Source organism: Spea bombifrons, chromosome 11, assembly GCF_027358695.1.
Source record: "Spea bombifrons isolate aSpeBom1 chromosome 11, aSpeBom1.2.pri, whole genome shotgun sequence".
Taxonomy (NCBI): Eukaryota; Metazoa; Chordata; class Amphibia; order Anura; family Pelobatidae; genus Spea; species Spea bombifrons.
Genome location: NC_071097.1, coordinates 19,690,939 through 19,713,381, shown reverse-complemented (window position 1 = coordinate 19,713,381; position 22,443 = coordinate 19,690,939). Strand labels below are relative to the sequence as shown.

The window sequence follows — 22,443 nt, the reverse complement described above, 5'->3', positions numbered from 1 at the left end:
GCTGCAGCATACAAATGCATTTTAGACAATTGTATGCTTCCAACTTTGTGAAACCAGTTTGGGGACGACCCTTTCCCGTTCCAGCATATATATATATATATATATATATATATATATATATATATATATATATATATTGCACAAAATCAGAATGCTCAATGAGGAAAAAAGAACCCTAGAGTAACAGTTAAATGCTTAAAGGAATCATTGGAACTGGTTAACATCTCTGTTCATGAGTCTACCGTATGCAGAACATTGTCCTAAAACGTTGTCAAATTCCTCAGTATACTCCTTTGGCAAATCCATTTGACAGCCTGTATAAAGGATTGTATTCGCATTACTGATTTTTTCATCCTCCTGTCAACACCCTTTCTTCCTTATGTGACCTTTGGGCATTCAAGCCCCCATTTATCATACTTATCCTGCTTATAGTATCTTGGACTCTTCATATACTCTGTAAAACATTTTCACCGCACCTAAGTGTGGTTGCTGTAGTTGACCTTAGTCTTGGAGCAGTTAGTAAAACTTTAACTGATGGTAACCTTGGTATTGTTAGTACAGCTTAAACTATGATAATGCAATAATTTTGTTGTTATTATCCTCATCTCACAGTTCTACCCAACTGACACTACGCATGGCTTTCTGGCTCGCCAACCTGAAACAATCACTAATTTGTTTTGTTTCTCTATTCTTTTTTTACTCAAAATGCCAACTATATTGAACCCATAGTTTTTTTTTGGGGGGGGGGGATCTTTAGAACTATTTAAATTCAATATTTCCTTAATCACGTATGCTTACTATTCTACATGCTCTCTTTTTTCTAATAGACAATTTAAACTGCATTCAGTTACAGACTCCGATTAAAGCCCTTTGATTAACCCTCTCAGCTCAGGAAATGAATATATCATGTTTAACCTCATATCATGCTATGCTCCAAACTAAAACATAATTTATATATATATATATACTCACTGATTCTTTATGTAAGGAAAAGACTCTTCTTATATTTTGGAAAAATATCTCATTACTACCTGCAAACTAAATCCGCAGCAACTCAAAAGAAGTTCTGCTTTTCTGGAGAAATCAAAACACAATGCAGTCCGCTAATATTATTATGAGAGGAAGTTTCTTACCAATATAGCACATTTGCAGTTTCAAGGCTGCTGTACCTTTTGTTAATATCCGAAAAAATCCTTTCTCATGTTTTTTTAGAAGTACCTGCAGCTGCTTTCCGTTCCATGTTTTCTACCTTTGAACTTCTATTTAGTAGAGAGGAGGGGGTGTCTCACCATGTACCTTCCCATGTCTAACGTTCTTACGCCATAGGTCGGTCATAGGAGAGGAGTAATGTCAACATTTCACACATGCCACATACTGCCAATTGGGTTGCATTTTAACCTGCCATTACATAAACTAACATAAATAATGGTGTTTTTCGATATATAATGTGTTCAAAAGAGGTGATGTTGTATTTTGCTGCTGTTTAAAATTCAAATTGGTATGGGTTGATGGGTTGAAGGGTCCTAAATCCTACTTCTGCTAAAACGTCCTGCACTTCTTCACCACTAATGACAATCTGAACTAAAAGATCGATAAAAAAACGATACTGCACATTAGTTCAATCAAAGAAGTCAAATTAAGACAGCTTTTGGAGGTTTATTAAATGTTGAAAAAATTAATCAACAGGTTAACATTTTTTTCTGCTGTAAAAATCTCTAACCTTATTTAATCCTTGGTTTCAATAATTAATTAATGACTAATATTCAGGATAACCTTCTCTCTATCCTGTCCATGTTCAAATTCTCACTCTGTTGACCTCTACCACTTCTGCCGAAAGGCACCTCTCAGTGATGGGTCATTATCTGACTGCAACAACAATAGAAGCCATGGCTATAAATTATACGGATAAACATGTTCTAGCTACAATGTGTCTAAAAAGGAATTTATTATAGTGTAATTTAAAAACTTTTAATTAAAAACTTGGTTTTTAATTAATGTAATTGTTTAGGAAATATCCATCTTAGACATTTATATTGTAATCTCTTGTAAACAATTATGTAGCAGTTCATATTTATGTCTAAACTCATTGTACAGTAATAATAAGCAATATTTTAAAAAGGTGTATAAAGTTTTAACTTATATACGATGTATTTGGGTTGTTGTTATGAGAATTTCATCAGGTTATTTGAGTCTATGACACGTGTAGTCTGTTTACTAGAAGATATGATTGATTTCCAGGCATGGATCGGTAAAAGGTTACAACGCCATAAAACACTTCCTACAAAAGTAGTGTATGATTTATTGAATGAGTGTTACAACCGAGCTCTGTGTTACTATAGTTATTACTATTAACAATATACACAACATTTAGTACAGTAAAATTATGATAAATATTTATTTTTTAACCAAGGATTTATTTTAAAATCTGGATCTTGATTCAATGACTTGTCTGAAAACAATGCACAAAGTGACCCCAAATTTCTCAGATGCACGTAAACATTTAGGCAATGGATCTTTAAACTATTGTCATAATCTATATGAAGGTCTGTATTTGCTTTGGTGCAAAAATGTTTGGCTTGCTATCTCCCCACGTAAACTCACTGAAATTAAAATGATTTTTTTTACACTCATTCACTATACTAAAGGGGCTTTCCAGCCATCACATACACGTTATCCACATAGTGTCCTCTCATACAATACGCATTTGCCCCCGTGCACGTTATGCAGGATTTCTGTTCTCCATGCACATGATATACTTACCCCCAGTCAGCTCCAGCACCGGCTCATTGAATGCCGCCAATCGGTGACAAGAATCTTCGGACCCCAGAAGATGAGGGCAACTGCAGTTACAGGGCTGCAGCTTCTACCGCGGGTGAGTGTTTTTAAACTGTCTCTTTAAACAACCGTCAGCCAGTTACACTGTACGCTGCAGCAAAGAAGGTATGAACAGACACAGCTATGTTGAAAGGAAGCTATGTTGAAATCTATTTAACTGTTTAAAAACTAGGAGAAGGTATACAAGAGCTCGCTAATGAGCACAAGAACGTGTAGACGTTCCTTATGTTGTTAAAAAGTTAATATTGTATTTTTTTTTTTAATATGTTTATAGTTTCTGAACAAAAAGAAAAAAATAGTAATTCTGAAATGTTCAAAGTATTTGAAACAGCATGCAATGTCACTAAACTGGTCGGGTGTGTTCCTTCAGACCTATCTGCTCAAGCTTTTCCCCAAACAGAAGGATCCTTTTGCATGAGCACATCAGGAAGTGAGGATTGGAAAAGGAAAACCATTCCCCAAGCCTTTTGGGAAAAAGGGGGGGGGGCAAACTCGAGCAATCAGTAACACTTTTAGTGCCAGCAAATATTCCAACCAAGTTATGTAACATTTGACAATTTATGCTCTTGTAAGTGCATTCAGATCTGTAAAAAAATATATTGATTTTTGCTTCGAGATTGTAAGCTTGCAAGCCGGTCCCTCTTTACTTAATGTATCAGTTGTTGATTCTAGTTTGTCATGCCTTTTGAATGTATGTACAGTAAGAAGTGCTGCGTAAATTGCTGGCACGATACAAAAAAGGTTAATACTACTACTACTACTACTAATAATAATAATGTTAATAATAATACTACTACTACAAATAATAATGTTAATAATAATACTACTACTAATAATAATAATAATGTTAATAATACTACTACTACTACTACTACTAATAATAATAATGTTAATAATAATACTACTACTACAAATAATAATGTTAATAATAATAATAATAATGCCATAGTTGGCCCCATCATATAGCAAAACTAGAAACCCTGGGGCCATCCCTGTATAATGCAAATCAAATAAATGGACTAAGTAAAAGAGAAATCCATGTCCAGTAAAGCAAAAAGTAGCAAATGTTATAAAACCCCTTTTTGTGACATTTCACAAAAAATAAAATACACAGGCAAATGCAAAAGTTACACAATAAGATTGTTCATTTCACCTAATAGGTGCATGGTACCAATGGTGATGTCATGAAAAAGAATCTAGAAAGAAGAGACCAGAAAGTATGAGGAATTTAAACATGATTTTCTCAGCAGAGACATTTGGGAGGGGGGGGGCTGAGTTATTACATCATAGCCTGACACTCCCTGTCTCTGTGGCAATGTGCAGAGGCACAGATATCCCTGCTGCATCCCCCTAGGTCAAGAGTCAAAAGTCCTATTAGTTTCTTAACAATTGTGGTGGGTAAAGGTGATGGAAACCCTTCCACTAAAATTTAGGGGGTAGTAGAAGTATTATTAAACACTCATCTACAGACACCAGACAAGCCAGAAGGCTTGTTTTCCCCTCAGAAATCTCATGGCGCTGCCACAACCACAAGGGACTCTGGGTAGGCGCATGCAAAAGGGATCCATTTATAAAGTGGATAAAGAGGCAAAGTGTGATAATTGTTGACCTTATTTGCATGTGCCTACCCAGAATCCCTTGTGGTTGTGGCAGCACCATGAGATTACTGAGGGAAAAACAAGCCTTCTGGCTTGTCTGGCTTCTTAACAATGGTATTAAGAAGGCAAAAATAGTAACATTACTTGAACAAAAAAAAACCTGAAATAGTGATGGTAAAATAGACACATATCTTTCAAACAGTGCAGGAAAGCCTTGAAGATATAAATTGCAATTATGTATCGTGTTGGGTTCAATGACCCTCCCTGCATAACCATCAGCATAGTTTTTGGTGACCTATTTACAATGATTCAGTATTTCTTATCATGTATTTTGTTTGTTTTTAAAATAGCCTATGTTTTTTTAATGGAAAATATGTAAAAAAAAAACCAAAATCAGTATAGTGACAGTAAAACAATACAACCTGCTATCCACTTACCGTTAAGCCTACAATAAAAAAGGAAAATGAGAATTTATCTGATTGTTCAGCTCTCTACGTTTTGGAAACTGCCTCAAAAGTCTAGTGAATGCACTAAAAAAGATCTAGAATTCTTCCTACATAAGATGACAGGAATATTACTACCATTCTGTTTAGGTGTCTGTCCCTAAATACCCAGTGTTATATCTAAGGTCAATTTTTCTGCTTTGTAAAAAGTGGATTATGTCCTAAAAATATAGCAGAATCATTACTCCATTTCTTCTTTAAACTCACAGCTTTCCTTAAATATAAAGTAAAGTCTCAAGCCAGAGAATTGGAAACTCACTTGGCATATGTCCGAAACAGATCCCTTAGGTTGTCGTTCAACCAGTGATGAAGAAACATCTACATTATTTATTATAACTGCACATATGTGTTAGCTGTGCATCTCATCTATGTAATTGGGCACTATCCCACTAATATTTTATTATCCTTAACATTATCTGTCATTGGAATGATCATTTTTATTCATGCTTAGTTTAGCTTTGAATAATTGTGTAATTACTAGTAAGGTTAGACTCTCCACATTTTAACCTACTAAGAGATCCAAACACATCCTGGACTAAACTGAGAAACATCTTGTTTTTGATGTAAGTACGCATAGTTTGTCTGAAAACATCACACTAACATGCAATCTTCTGTTAATGCAATCTGCAGCTATAAGCTAAAATCCCGTACAGAAATAAGTGATAACTGTAAAAATACACGGATGATAGTAACATTGTTCACAAGTGAGCAAAGTGCTAGTTATCGTCATGAAAACATTTGAGAACTGGAACTGGACACTCTCGACTAAAAAAACTATTCTAAGAATGTGAAACAAGTAATTTGTTTGAAAAGGAATGGACAATTACATGAATCTTAGTTTTACACCATAACGCTAGCAGTGATAGCAATGGTACCTCCAGTTTCCCAAAATGCTAGCTTCAGCACCCCTTAAGCAATCAAACTGGGGTTAAGTATATCACACAGCAGGGGAACACCATCATAATTTAGACGGAACTCTCAACTACCATATGCATTAAAGTACACAATGTTTTGATTGTCCCTTTATTTATCCTTATTTGCCCCGGTGTCACTGTCACATGAGTTTAAGATGTGTATATATATACATACATCAACTGCCAATGCTGCCAACTGCCAACGTTACAATCACTGAGGCACAGAATGTGTTAGATGTGAGACACTCTGCGCTGCTGGTGATGGGTGTTAAAAGAAAACGATTATTTTATTCCCATGCAGTCCTGTATTTTCCTGATTATAACCTTGTTGTACAGTGCCCTCCTCACCTGTGGTTTGCTAAAGTCCAAACTGTCATATAATGCAAAACTTGTTATGTTCTGTTTGCCCTTTGTACAGCAGTGGAGAATATTATTGTGCTTTATAAATCAATAAATAATATTTATAATCATCATCATGGGGGTACTTTGCTGATTCTAAAAATGTTCTATAAGAGCAGTTTTTTGATTACACTATTAAAATCAACAATTGAAGATGGATCTGGGTAGAGTGCGCAAAAAAAGGTTGGTGAGCTCTTGGTAATCCTTATCTCCCAAAACAACAGTACTTCAGAAGTTAAAGACCTAAGGTCTAACTATCCTGCCGAGTTATGTTCGCAGAGATGTAGTACGAAGATAGAAGATAGCAGATTAAAGATAGAAGGGAGAAGTTGCTGAAGAAGAAGAAGATTAGGAAGAAGACGCAAAAGCAGAAGTGGTCGGAAGAGAAGGTAGGGAAACATTAAGAGAGAGAGAATAAGAATGAGAGTGTGAGAGAGAGTGAATGGGCACTAGGCAACACATTTTATTCCCAAATAAAAAATGCCCCCTAATTTTCGGTCATACCGAATAGGCACAGAATGTAATTATTTGCACGAAAATGTTTTGGCCCATTTGCACATGTCTAATCTTTAGAGTGTAAAAGCTATCTGAACATCAAAATTGTGTACGTGTTTTTTATCCTTGGAACATTTAAAAGGTTAAGTTGTCTAATTCATTGGCAATAGATTTCCAATAGCTTGGCTCAGTCCTACAGATATTATTCATTTCATTTTTTTCCATTTCAAATAACTGAAAAATATTGGTTTAATAATCAAAAAAATGTTTCATCAGAAGCAAGCTTCCAGTTTGAGTTAAAATTGAGTTTTTCTGTATTGATTCCATGTTAAGTAGTTTTCATTCCAAGGGCATTATTTAATAATTAATGCAATCTATGAGCTACATATTAAAATGGAGAGCTCTCATAACACATCTAGCACTCTGTTCTTGATCCAATCTTATAAACCACACAAACCTAGTAAGAGACAGGGATTATCAATGATAGACAAAGTGATCCACGAGAGACAAGTCAGCCGAATGGAGCCTTGATGAAATCATATTATACTTTTCCCATAGACATATGTCTATGTTAATGTTAAAGTCAGCATTTCATGGAGACATGGTAACAACCAGGGGTGACCAGGCAAGGAAATAGGAGCAGTTGCTTGGCATATCACTAATATCCAATGGGATCTTCTTAGCGTCCTGGATTGTTCACCTGAGCTTTGCCGTTTAATGGGAGGATGAGGGATTAAGGAATGGAATAAAGGATATTAGCTCGAGAGGCATTGATTATTTACATTCATGTTTGTACTATAAAGCTAGTCTTAAACTAAGAGCAGGGCAGCTGTTTAAAATGCGGATGGAAGCTTTCACTTTCTGCATAACAGAAAAATATTTTAAAAATCAAGAATAATATGATTAGTTTATGGATAACTAGGAATGTGACAGTTCCTTATTGTACTAAATAACATAAAAGTTGAAGAAGGATCATGTGTGTAAAATATGATTCCATCGACGTCTAACGTTAACCTATCCCACTGACAAAACTAACGTGTTCTTGCTGTTTTGTGGGAACAAGCCACATGTTTCGTTTCCTTTGTACTGCCTGAGCTCAAACTGATGCCAAACTAAACATTACACTCTGCATCTTTGGTGTTTCTTTATCTTTGGACCAAAGAGAAAAGGACAAGGTCCTACGAGTTACTGTACATGTCAGACACCCTTCCATGACCTCTTTGCACTGCATACTTCCAAAGCAAAGACAGTTAAATGCACTATCCAGCTCTAGCAACAAAGACAAAATAAAAAAAAATGTAATTTAGAAATAAATAATATAACAATACAGTGCAAGCAGATTATGTAGCGCTACAACGATACAAGTGAAATGAATAATACCATTAACACACATTAAGTCATAATGGTACAGAAAAAGCAGATGGTCTTGCTCCTTCAAGCTTACAATCTCATATTGAGAAAGTAAAATGACCCTACATATCTGAGGAACTAAATCACTGGATATTGGAACATTATTCACCAAGGAAATGTTTACCAACATAAAACCTGTGGGTTTTTTTAATAGGAGGCCTTCTTTAAAAGCCCTCTGATCTTTTGAAAATTGTGTCCAGATGCTGCATCTGCTCAATCACTGTTTTCTCAGCAAACACAAAATTAACAACATGTGCTTGATGTAACCAATGTGGGGGAGTCAAACTACATGATTTGAAAAAGTGTAATTATAATTTGAAGGCTCTGGATATTCACCAGACTAACATTATTAGACTGCAAGCTCTACAGACAGGGCTGGATTGATGTAGGGGCTGATGGAGCTGCAGATCCAGGCCCCTACCTGAATATAGGCCCAGTCAGAGCCAGACTTGCCCACCGGAAAACCAGACCACCACATGACCACCTCTAACAGCTACCTAACGTTAAAGCATCCAGCTTGTGGAAGCCATGCTACCTAATGCCTCGCTTAACTCTTTGTCCTGCCTCGCCTGCAGCGGTCTCACACAGTGACCAGAGTTCCTTGTGTGGCAGTCAATCCCGTGGAGAAGAGCACAGAGCAGGCAGGCAAGAATGTCAGGAAAAAAGTGATATAATTAAATAATAAGTTGGTGGGAGTGGAGCGATAATGGATGTGGACCCATGTTCAAAGGGAGAGTTGGCTCCCTGGAGCATCAGTGGTGATGACATGATACTAAAGGGGGGGGTAGGCTGGGTGGCATAAGTACACACGGTTGTAGGGGCAACAATACACATGAGGGGGTTGGCTGGGTCATCACATAGCCCATACAGATGTGGGTGTCCTGCTGCGTGTGTATTTTGGTGTCGGTGTGGCAGAGCCTGTCCTAGTGTGCGTGTTTGGTGTCAGTGTGGCAGAGCCTGTCCTGGTGTGTGTTTGGTCTGTTTCCTGGAACTTTACTAAATGTAGGAATAAACAGAACTATTCTTTATTTATGCAGAGATAAAATACTCTCCTAACTTTGTAGTCACTTTAGTGGACAAAAAAGTGGAAAAGTGAAGGTTTCGTATTATTTACACATATCATTATGCATATCTTCTTACGGATGATTAGTCGCACTAAATTGTAGCTTCAGGCATCCTATTTATGATGACTTTTTTAGTGTACTAATGTGCTCCCCATCCCTTTACATTATATCCTATACTATCTGCCTAGCACTGATGTGATCTTTATACAGTACACATGGATGCCCAGGAGTTAAAAATTCGGTCTATTCTGTCTATTTTATTTATTTCCAAAAGGCCCATTAAAAATCATCAGCATCAGGCCCATGATACAGGGCAGATACCTTCCTTAATAATGCATTCATACTTACTGGTCTCTGATCAAAATATCTGTAGGCTACCGTACTTACTATATGACTGTATTTATTGTACCTCCCCCCCACTATACTGTAAAATATAAAGCACTAAGTAAATCTGTTAGTACTAAATAAATCATTATTTAAATTCTCTCCAATAATTGTTGTACAAAAGAAATGTGCATGTATGTGGAGCAGTTGCCATAGCAGCTGACAGCATGCCCCTGCTTACTGCACACAAGTAGTTTTCACCAAACAGCTCAATATAAACTATTGTGGTTCCCTTATTACATGACTTGGAAATTATTCTAGTATACCAACCTCCAACCTCATAGCACCATACAAAGCCCAAAACATAAGTCCAACTGATTAATATATGGTTCACTTTTAAAGAAAATACCATCTAGAAAAGAGATACATTTAATAAAATATCATACTCCCTTGTTATCATTTTCTTAAACATCTTCGTTTTTATGAATGAAGAATACATCTGAAAACACCCTTGATGTGTAACATGTTCTAACAAGTGCAACTTCAGCTATTCTCAACTATTCTCTATCTTTTAAGAAAGAAGTGCATTCACAACACATTCCTGTCTGATTTAGGAAAATAGAATGGTCCTAAAACAGCAGATCATGGGATTAAAATGAAACAGTAAATTCTCTGTCATCTAGTCCAGTCTTTACAAAGAATCCAGAGTGAACATGTAAACTATGGGGGATGGGTGTTATTAGGATACTAAGATCAGACTCATAAAAGACATGGTAAAGGTTGTAGTGTTTGCAATGACCAGTATTGGAGAGCTATTGAGCAATCCCGATTATGCAAACAATAGAGAACTTTAGGAATATGTTCCAAGTTTTGTTTGTCTAGTATTAGAGTACATATCACTTATGTAAATTATGGACACACAGAGAGATGATTAAGGGATTGCCGTCAGCTAAGTATGTGCATGTCACAACTACATACAAATCTTTATGTAGATATGGGGAACCCTTGGTCAACCACAAAATTATCAAATGAAGGTGTATAAGAATCAGCAACCAAATTCCTGTTGCCTGCTTAGGTTTCCATATAAGATGTCTCCTACAGCTATAATGTTGTCCCCTGTCAACTAACTGGTTTTGCACCCTGCTGAATAAGGGGATAAGGGATATATGTGGCAGATGCTACATTTAGAAGTATTTATTGGTTATGATTGGTTCTCTAGTATAGAAATTTCTAAGGTAAACAAAATGGTATCAATCCCACGAATGGTAGCCAAGTGGGTACCTCTTCTCAAACTATATCAATACTTCTTAGGCACCACCAAGAAAATGGTACAAGACATTGACATTTGGGGCAAGCACTAGCATATGTTAACTTAACAATCTAAAGAATGTGATTCAGAGTGATAAGAGAAAACAGACTTGTGTTTTGGCCATGGGACAAGGACATTTCATGTGTTACATATTCACGTCTCTTCCTTCAACAGAATACCTATCTACACTGTCAATCACGTTAGCTTTTTATTTTTTGCAATATAATAGTTTTGTAATGGGTTTTGCAAGCTATTCTCTTGGCAGTTAGAAAATAGTCCTAACCCTAATTAGGCACTAAAATGAACAGGAACATGCTTGAGCAATGCCTTGGGAAAAAGGGATAATAAGCATACCCATAATACATATATTCATTAATTACCTGTCACACAAACTCAAATTACAGAGCACAGTAGCTTTGATTAATTACCTTTTTTCGATGTACAAAAAGGTAAAATGTGTATGTATATGAGTGTTTGTATATATATATATATATATATATATATATATATATATATATATATATATATATATATACCTACATTTTCAAGTTGTGTCACATGGGCTGTACAAAATGCTCTCATTTCTGTGTTTATCCCTATGGCACGTTTCAGGTCATCAGGTTACTGATCATTAAACCATTGCTGCTCTGCCATTAACTTAAAATAGACTAGAATGGGTCAGCAATATCATGAAACTGACAAACAAGTTTCTCGTTGTGCAACTGGCATGTTCTCAAAAGCCTTTCCTGGAAAGGGAAAGTATGGCTGGGCACATGGTTATCCATTCACTTCCCAGATTAATGCATGGCTAACAAAAAGGAAGAACCTGCTGTGGAGTGACCATCAACATTTGTCATGACAATTGACTGCCTTACATTTTATGAGTTAACTATGGTTCCACTTTGTAAAGTATATATTTTTAAGTATAGATTAGGCTAGCCAGATCACTAGAAAATGTATACATTGAGTTCTGGATTGTACTGCTATTCAGACAGAAGTATGTGATGGTGGGACAGTGAGCATCCCTATATTTTAAACATATAAAGGTAACAAGCCAATGCTTACCCTATGATATTCAATCTCGCTAGAACTTTAGGATCATAGAAACAGAGAACTTGACTGCAGGTAAAATATATTTGGCCCACCTAGTCTGCCTGTTTTTTTCTGATGTAAAGACTCTCTCTCTATCCTCTCTCTTTCTTCTTAGCTATATATATTGAGATCTACCTATAAGGGAGCTCACCAACTAAAGATCTTGGCACCTGGGGCAGTGTCAGAGGTCATGCCCCCATTAATTACACATCTGCTTCCAGAATATCTTTTTACCCCAATCTCAAAGACCTAATTCAAGTACTATTTTTGTTGCTTTAAAAAATGATTGTCTGGAGATGTTTTATACCGGAATAAAGACTTCAATGACAGTAGCCAGACCATGTCAAATAAAACGCAATGCATGCAACATAATACATTGCAGGAAGGAATCAGTAAGGGAATCGGAAGAAGAACAATAGTGAGCATTGAAGTCTATTTTAGAATGGACACTCTTTGAACTGGTATCAGCCATGGACCACATGACGTGGTTTCCTATACCACAAGCCGCAATGACAACAAAATGCCCTCCGGATATGACAACAAGGAGGACATTTTAGTGAAAGCTTTCTTCAGTCCATTACTAAGAAAATAAAAACCTTTTATCTCGTGCTTTAAAGAAAGGATTCACTTCACAATACCCTCCATCCTGTGGATGTCGCACTTGTAAGCAGATGTGTGAAGTGGTCGTAGACATCTATTCACTTCACTTGGTCCAAAACAGATAAAAGGTTTGTAAACATATGTTAAATGCCAAGTGTACAGCGTGATATAGAAACATAGAATTTGACGGCAAATAAGAACCATTCAGCCCATCTAGTCTGCACATTTTTTCCGGATGTAAGGGGTTAAAACGCTTATCATTCTTTGGTCAGACCCTATAGTAAGGAAAGCTTTATCCCATGCTTGTTTAACCCCTTAAAGACAATGGGCGGTCCCTAGACCCATTGAAAACAATGCATTTTGAGTACATGTACGTGCTTTGTCATTAAGGGGTTAAATACCCTCACTGTAGTAGCCTCCACCACTGCTGCCAGGGGACTGTTCCATTTATCTACTACCCTCTGAGTAAAGAGGGCAAAACAGTTGTGAAATTTAAATAATGTTTTGGGTTCAAAATTGCAGTTAAAGTACGCATCTTGTTAACTCTATGATCTTTGACCAACAAGTTAATTGACCATTTTCTCATGCATTCCATCTATACTTCCAGTTTAACCATTTACTGCAGTGGTTCCAAACTCCAGTCCTCAAGGGATACTAGTAGGCCATGAATTCTGTGCATCTTTGCCTGAAAACAATTTAATTACTTTTTTTAATCAAGATTACTGTGTTCGAACTGTGAATTCCAAAAACTGTGGTCTATTCATAAAATGCTAGATGTCAAGAACCAATTAAAAGGAAATATCTCACCCTCAACCGCATTGACCTAAAATAAGGCTTTCGAGGAAAACACCCATGGTCCACTGCACCAGTTAAGATTAACAAGGTACTGAAGGTGTGAAGTGTGAATACTAATAATGGTGCAAATACATTTAGGCCAAGGCCTAAATCCAGTCCAGTTCATTTCTCCTGCCTGAGATACCCAGGTCTGCTCCTACTTTATAAGATAACCTTAGTTTTTTATAGTATGTGTTTGGCAAACACAGATATGGCTATTTTTCCATGAGTTTTATTCCCTACATTTTTGAGATAATTTGTGCAACTTTGAATGATGCAACATAACCAATCGATTTGCATGGTTTAGTCAAATGCAACATCAATTTTCAAAGACATTTTTTTATTTTTTTGACAAATCAGAGAATAACAACATACTGGTGAGTCTCTCTGGTAAGTAACGCACCATAATGTCAAACTGTGGTTGTTTCTAGACAGCATACTTTTCTATCTGAGGAAATGTTCTCCCCCCATGTCTAGTGTAGATATTAACTTGTCACAGAACACAGAGAGGAAGAGATTGATTTTCTAATACTTTCTAATACAGTTTTATTTCAGGACAAATAACCTACTATATTTGTACGATCCTGTTGGAAAGTGTATGGTAACTTTTCTTATATGGTTTTATGATAATGTTGTAAGATGTTTAACAATAATATTCCAAAGTCTTCCAACTAGTCAACTTATTGAAATAGCTGATCTAGAGCTTTCCTAAAATAAGTTTATAAACAGACAAAAATAAAGAAAGCTACTTGCAACAAATACTCTGATTATGAAATGACAATGATCCCACCTCAAACACTGTCAGTGATTTCTATACACAACAGGTAAGGAACAGGTTATACTGGACAGACAATAAAAGTACAATGACAAACACAGATGTCAGGGACGTAATGTGGATTTGTGGATCTGTTTCAAATATTTGCTTCCTCTAGTAATAATAATTTAAAGCACACTTCTTAATGAGGTCACATTCCATCTGCACAATTCCTTTAAACGCAAAACAAATGTTTGAGGTTACATGCAACCCTTTCAATTTTATGCCAAAGACCAGATATTGTTTTTCATACTGAATTTAGGATTTTGTATCCTGATAATAATAATGATAAAATGTTATTCTAAGAGCAGACTTATAAGTACTCGGTGATGGTGAACTGCTGTGTAAATATTAAAAAATATATATTTAGATTTTTTTATGTTTCTATTTTTTTGAAGAGGGAACCACTTTTCTGTGTGCTAAAGCAGTGTTCTGCCACCATGCGTGATCAGTGACCGTGTGCTCAGCTTGTATTCGTTTTTACATTTGTATCAAAATATTTCCACTTACAATTCCATTTACTTCTGCCGGGTTAACATCGTGTTTTATAAATTATACAAGAAGAAGAAAATAGGAGGAGGTATTGATTATTTAACCAGCGTGTCTAATGCATATCAAGTTTTACAACGGAGAGCTTGGAATGCTTTCTACCAAATACCTCAAAGACTGCAATTATAATACAATTATTATACAAATACACAGGTTAATTATTATGCACTATTGACTAACATTAAAAAGAAAACATCAATTATATGAAATGTGCGTGTTTCTACAAAAACCCCAGATGGAAAGGAAATGCCTCTTTTTTTTTTACACACAATGGTAAGCGACCCTATAGAAATGGTTGCCAGATGACTTTGAACACCAACAATCACTGCCATAACAAAGGTGTTAAGTTATAAGGTAGCATGCCATTAATTTTTATTGCTCCTATCCTGGAATGTCCTACTTAAAGCAACATATGGCTATATTTCTTTTCTTGGACAGAGTGACCTAGTACTGGACACCTGGCAAACTGACCCCAAGCTAAGGAAGAACGGTTATGGAGCAGGTGTGTAGATTCAAGGTAACAAAAGCAAACAAAGAAAGCCCTGCACACACATAAACAAAAGAGGTTATTTAAACTTCCACAACTAATCAAGCATGCAGCACAGTTACCTATTATTATACTAAACCACGTGGAAGAAGAGAATCAGACAAATTAATAGCATTGCCCTTAATAAACCTAAATCCTTGCGTGATTACTCTAATGACAGAGAAATATTTCTATGAATTAATAAGTAATCAAACAAGTTTCAACATGTGACATTTATCTATGAGGTGTGCAAGAATCATCGAGATTGACATACAAAACTGAAAGAAATTACTTTTTATTCAAAACTGATTAAAACGGAGTACTATATTATACTAATTCTTTGTCCTTAAAAAGGTTCAGGTAACCAACAGAACATGTGTTGTGATTCTGGCACCAACCTAAAAGGACATCATGAACCAATTTCAACGTAACATTTAACAAACACTAAATCAAATAAAAAACATTCTTTGGAACACTAACTATTAATTTAAAATGTTTTTCCACAAATTCACAACTCCTGTAGAGGTGATAGTTTATACTGGAGAGAGGGGGTCACCAGGGTGACTCTGACCTCAGCCTGCTCAGATAACCCCCTGCCCCTACCCCTGGAGCACAGGATGGCCTTTCTTAGTATGGGGTGCTGGGTTACATGGTAAATAACACATGCAATGCAAACATATTTAAGTCAAACACAATAAAGGATATTTTATGTTGTACTCAATAAGGGACACATAAATGTGTGTTCAACACACACTTTAAAAATGCTAAGACCAAATCCTATTCTGTCCAGCAAAGCAGAGCTTGCATATGTTGGGTCAGTAGACATACATTTTAACCAAAGTGGAAGATTAAAGATATTGGGAAAGAACATTTAGGTGAAATAGAATAAAAATCATAATATGAACAAAATTAGATTAATGTGGGCACAAGTATTTATTAAAACACAACATCATTTAATGTTGGTACTAGGCTGAGTACATGCCCATTGTCTTTCTTGCTATATTCTTGGGATCTGTTCACCCATGTCATGCAATTTGACATGTTTAACCTTTGTAGCTCTTTATCTCTCTAAAAGCATTCCTTTCCACTGTGGCGTGAAATCCCAAATTAACCTTATTTATGCGAAAGTTGATCATTGTTGACAAAAGTCAGCAAAAATCCCTGTATTCCAGTTGGTGAATGTTTAATAGTTGATACCATTAGTAGAAGTTGATTACTGGGCCAAAATGTACCTTTACATTTCTATGTTGGCCCAATAAGGGCCAACAAAAGGCTCTTTTTTAGGGCAAACGAGTAGTAGATTCCACCATCTTGCTGGCAATGTGCCTGAATACTCTACACTAAGTGTGCACACAAAAAACACACAATTTGTATGCAAGTAGTGCATTATAGAGAGCGGCTGTGTCTATGCATCCAGAAGAAGGTAGGGCTAAAAACTCACAATAAGCAATTTGGCATGAGTTTACAGGGCACTAAAACACAAAATCCAACAGCTACAGAACGGTGCAGCTCATGAACTCCAGAAAACCAGGCGAAGGCTGTATTCTAAAAAATGTATAATCCTGTCGTTATGTAACACTTTATGTCATACTAAATGCGTCACAATTCTGCCGTGCTATTGACATGTACATACCAATAATTATGTCCCTTAGTAAACAAAACATGAATGAAAACTGATACATCGTTATTAAGTATGTATAAATACATTATAATCCCCCATAATAGTTGCCGTTTATAAAAAGAATTTGTCTGTAAAAGAGTGTATTTCCAACAGGAAAAAAGGGATTATGTTTTTTCTTCTAGCTCAGCTACACATGTACAGACATGAATAGGCTAGGATCCACAACAACTGCCTAGATGCCCCTGTCCTTGGGGACATCACCTGATTTATCCCTTTGGTCTACAATCCAGACAACATTTCATTCCACGGATTGGTTTACAAGGCACCGAATCACCCTGAGAGGGGTGCGCTGTCCAGTGGCAAGTAAAGGGTTAAATGAAGGCTGCCACCCAACTGCATGAAAACAGTTAAGATGACAGAAACTTACTGTAACTATACACAGTATCAGAAGTGTTAATAACGTGTTACACTGTACATGAAGATAGAAGACCCATGTAGTATAATGTGTCCTATCAATCAACTACTCATTAAGATAACATATTCTCATATACATTCTTGCTTATCACAGAACTGTAAAGGGTTAGTCACACATTCTATTACATTGATGATGTTTGTGATATTTTTTCAGTGGTCCTGTGGGTCCCACTTTGCTAACTCAGCAAAAATACAGATTACATGAATTCTTGCCATAACTTGTGTGGATTAACCTCAGACCCACTTACCATAGATTGTGCTTTGTCTGTTCTCCACTCTACAGATTCAGTAGGTTAAAGGAGTCCACACAGATCCAATGGAGGTGTCAGAGTCCTCTGCATATCAGGAGCACATATCATGTGGCATATGCTCTGTCACTAAAACTTCAGGTGTCTGCATTCTAATGTTAAATACTTTAGCTCCACCTTCAAGCTGTCTGTGCCAATGCAAAGCAGCAGGGATCTCCCACTAGAGTCAGGTTACATTCATTTTTTTTTGCTTTCCAACTCAACATCACCCCCCTCCCCTTCCCCTTTCTTTCCATACAAACATGTTGCCTTTCCTTTCACTGTGTACCATACGTTTATCATAATGTACCAGACTCTTAAGGCCAGGCAACTTGTCTGAGGATATCAAATTGCAGACAGAAATGCAAGGCTTCAAAATAAACACTATACCTATGTCATTTCTATGCACTGCTTTTAAAATCTTTATGTGAGAATTGTTTAATGGGTATTAGAGATCCCTTTTTTAAAATACAATGTTCGCAATTTTGTCCTCAAAGTTAAGTATCAGCGAATTTAATTGTGTTGTGTACTAGTTTAACAATACGTATAAATAAATATACGAGATGTCGCGGATTACGGGACACAGTAAACTTTTAGTGGCAGAAATACTAAAAATAGCAATAATTCACTAGATATTTCATTTCATGGGACAATTCCATCGACAGCTGTCCAGAAAAATAAGAAAATAAAATACATAAAAAAGTGAACAGTGTCAAAAATAAAGAGCCACTATAATCATTAAATTTGATTTGGTTATTTAACATCCACGAAGAGCTGTATGTCTTCTTAAATAAGGCGACTGCAAAATATATTATATATTTATCAGTTTGTTGCTGTGACAAAGCTGCCTTATGGAATATACCGTATATACAATAAAGATTGAGTGCAAACAAATTGGCTTCTTATTTTGCCCTTTGCACAGATAATCACTTAATATTTAGTTAAGACAAAGAAAAGATTTAAAATATCAGAAATATCTAAAAAAATATCATATATAAATAAAATATGCTAGAACATTTACATTGTACAAAATAAATACCACATTCAATTATACAGTGGGACTTTTTTGTGGTTATTTAGCACATGACCCCACACCAGTGAGTATGACATACATAAAGTGCACCTCTGCATGTTGTATCTATATTTATATCCTTATTCCCTAGTGTTAATGTAGTGTTATTTAATGTTGATTCAGTTGCTATATGATGACTGAAGGAAGGTTGACGGTTTACTTTTCATCAATAAAATGCCATAGGTTACAATGTGGGTCATTAAAGCAGATAGTAAGAAGAACTAAAAAAGCTTTCTATTAGGTGGTTCTCCTACAGTGTTAGCTGTGTTTCCTCAGTGATGCATAATAATGACTGGTTAATTACATATGAATTAAAGTAATACTAAAACTCAGCAGGATTATGGGCTTTCAACACAGAGATTGACACCCATTGTGTAGTAGCTTAACAGAGGGGTATCAAGAGGTACTAACCCAAGACAATAACGTAAATCCACCAACTGAAAAAAAACTTATTAAAGGTCTGAAAAACAAACCTTCAGACTGTTTTGACTCTTGGTAAATAATACATGCATTGAATTATTCTTATGGATAGCATAAAGTTGGTGCAAATTGAACCCCCATATAAATTCAAGTTCCCGGGCCCACTTTTCAGGAAAGTGATTCAGTATGCAGGCAATGCGTTTCTAAAATATTTTTATATAAAACCACACACAGCCCTCCAGATAACTCACTCAATGTTGCTTTTTGTTCTAATTTGTGTCAATTTAGGGCAATCATATACACAGATATGTACATGCAATATTTTTACAGATTAAAATAAGCAATGCATACATTTAAAAAAATTACCTAATATGTATAAAATGAGAAAACATAATTAATATGTATTGGTCCCCATTAATTGCCCTATTGTTAAATTGCATTGGTATACATGCAATTTTTATTGGGGGTGAAAAGAAAAAAACTTTAGGACATGAGATTAATAAGAAAATGCTGACCCTGCCACTGGCTGTTACTGAATTTCCATAAAGTTAACTTTTAACCCAAATACTGTATCTAAATAGATTGGCAAATAAAAATGACAAGCTAGGTAGCTATAATTGTTTTTGTTTTCATTTGTTATCATTTTTATTATTACTATTGAAATGTTTTCTTTATATAGCACCAACAATGTATACAGCACTTCTTACAGTATGGACATTCAAAGAATATGAACCAGTAGACTACAAAAAGGCCCAGCTCACAAACTTGCTATATTTTCAAATGAAAATATTAAAACGCAAACACAGTAAATGCACAGATAATGACAATAATGCTATTATTTAAATTACTTTTGTAGTGTGATCTAGACCTTCTACCTTTTTACCTTTTCAGGTTTTGGTTTGAAGACGAATATGAAATGAAGATTCAATTATTGCCCATCCCCTTAAAAATAGAAAAAGATAAGCAGTTTGTGTGTGAGTTTATGATAGAAAGACATTTCCATGTGTTATTTAACTGCAAATATAGTGTATGTATGTCTTATTTAGTTGATCTATACCTGCAATGCTGTGTTTCAATGTGTTTATTTGATCTATACCTGAACTACGTGAGGGAGGAAAAGAGAGGTGTGGCACAGTAAAGGAGAGACATAGGGACTCTGGAAGTGATGATGGGGGAGGGGTTGCTAATGGGGGAGGGGTTGCTGATCAGGAAGGGGCACTATGGGAGTGGCCCACATAGAATGCCTGAACATCTAAAGTCTGACCTGATAATGACTCACACTGTGTTTCAGACATTTTGGTGCCGGTGTCCAAACTTGAAATGCTGCCACCCACAAACACCAAAGTCACGCTCATGCTCTGTCACTCACAAGCTGTGAGTCTCTGAAGTTTAGAGATTGTGATTATTGGGCTGCATAGTGCAATAAAATGGACTTTATTTTGAAACTTCTGTGTTCTTCCCTTCTGTGAGATTACCCTGCAGAGGCACAGACTACCGAAGGTTTGTCCAAGGATTCGTAAAGGCAAAGTTGGCATTAGCTAAAGGTTTTATTGCCTTTATCTGGATTAACATAGATAGGGATGTCTTGGAATGGGTGAACGTGAGGAGCTAATGCTGTCTTGCAGTGGCTCAAGAAGCAATTGGCTATTCGCCTGGTCCCTCAGCTGACTGGATAAGCTCAAGCAGCCTACCGCACATTAAACGATAGAGATGCCATGCTGGACTGTTAGGACATTTCTGAGGATACCTACAGGCAAAGGTTCTGATGAGAGAAGTACCTACCAGGATCTCAGCCCAGAGTTCACCTAGGTTTTTCATGACCTTTGTTCAAAGTAGCTAAAACCAGAAAGAAGAACACCAGCACAGATGGCCTAGCTACTTGTTGTGGAGCAGTTTATGGGTGTGTTGCCTGCAGGAGTGGGTGTGTCGGCACAGAAAAAGCGAATGTGAGATGAGAGCCTGTAAGAAAGAGGATAGCGTGTGCAATAAGTACCAAGTAGTAACTTACAGGATACACCATCAGAAAGAGAAATACCCGTTTTGGAACATGCAATGTTTACTGGGTTATCTGGTTTCATAGGCAAAATGAGGACAGAACCCTTAGCAGAGTGCATGGCAATTTCCCCACTATTTACCCCAATTTACCAAAAATTATTGGTACCTTGTTCTAACAAAAAAAGCTTTTAAATCTGGCTCTTGCTGATCCCTTATCAAGTCATGTGGGATGGGAGAAAACTTTGGCTAGGTTATGAGCCCAGTTCTTTTTTGCTGGGGATTTATAAGGACTATTGCTCTTCATGTCCAGATTGTCAGCTGGTTGCCCTGTTAAACCAGTTGGGTAACTTGACAAAGGGCTATTGACAGATTCCTTCTGAGTCAAAAGAGAAAACAGCCTTCTCTACACCACTTAGGCTTTCCCATTTGTTAGCCCCTCCCTTTGGGCTGCACAGTGCTCCAGTCACATTCCAGAGGCTGATAGATAGGGTACTTCCGGCCCCAGGCTATGTGGCTGCATACTTAGACGATGTAGTGATCTACAATGGGATCGTTTGAAAAACCCAAGTGTCAGCTGTACTAGAGTCTCTGAGGAAAGCAGGTCTTATTGCAAACCGTAACAAATGTTCCTTCAGAAAACCTAAGACCCAATATTTAGAGGTGTCAACGGTGGGCAGATAAAACCTTAGTCAGTAAATTAGAGGTTATTATGGCTTGTAGCCAGGTTACAGGAAATGTATTCCTGGGTTTTCCGCGATGGCTATCCCTGTAACAGAATAGAGATTTGGTGGACGGACATGTGTTAATGGACCTTAATGGATATCAAGTCAGCCTGTATTTCACAAAACCTTCACAAACAGAGGCCTCTTGTGTGAGTTTATGGGCTGTGTAATTGTAGTTGATCAATGGTGAAGACCTTCCTGTGTTTGTACATGAGCAGAAAGCTACTCCCTTGTAAACTGTCATATTCTGTAATTGAGAAAGAATGTCCGGCTATCAAATGGGCTGTACTAGCATTAAGGTATTATTTGCTGGGGACCACATTCACCTTGGCCTAGCTGAAGCAGCTTCATGCAATGAAAGAAACCAATGCTAGAATTACGAGGCTGCATATCAACAGAGCTGGACTGGTTTACCGGGAAACCAGGAGATTTCCTGGTGGGCTGGCTGGTCCAGGGGCAAGCCAAGCAGCACTGGCCGCTTACTGCTGTGGAGCTTGCATACTGTGCGTGGAAATGCTTTTTTCCAGCCCAGTTTCCTGCTTTCTCTGTGTGAGAAAAAGAGAGTTTCCTTATACAGTGCGCGGGC

At 36.7% G+C, this 22,443-nt stretch overlaps 1 protein-coding gene and 1 long non-coding RNA gene across 3 annotated transcripts in view; one reads left to right on the top strand and one right to left on the bottom strand.

The window, feature by feature from the left end:
* SLC16A12 (solute carrier family 16 member 12) overlaps positions 1-21,001 on the bottom strand; it is a 31,548-nt gene extending 10,547 nt beyond the window's left edge. The window contains exon 1 of one of the 2 annotated variants that reach the window (XM_053451141.1): positions 20,923-21,001. The gene's annotated coding sequence lies outside the window, so the exon portion shown is untranslated. Of the gene's footprint in view, positions 1-17,609; positions 17,746-20,922 lie in introns of those variants that run through there. The other variant, XM_053451140.1, reaches the window with a different exon arrangement.
* On the top strand, positions 14,132-20,114 carry LOC128469331 (uncharacterized). Its single transcript, XR_008345935.1, has 3 exons — positions 14,132-14,201; positions 15,179-15,242; positions 20,032-20,114. It is a non-coding gene; the product is annotated as an uncharacterized LOC128469331 (long non-coding RNA).
* Positions 21,002-22,443: the final 1,442 nt, after the last annotated feature.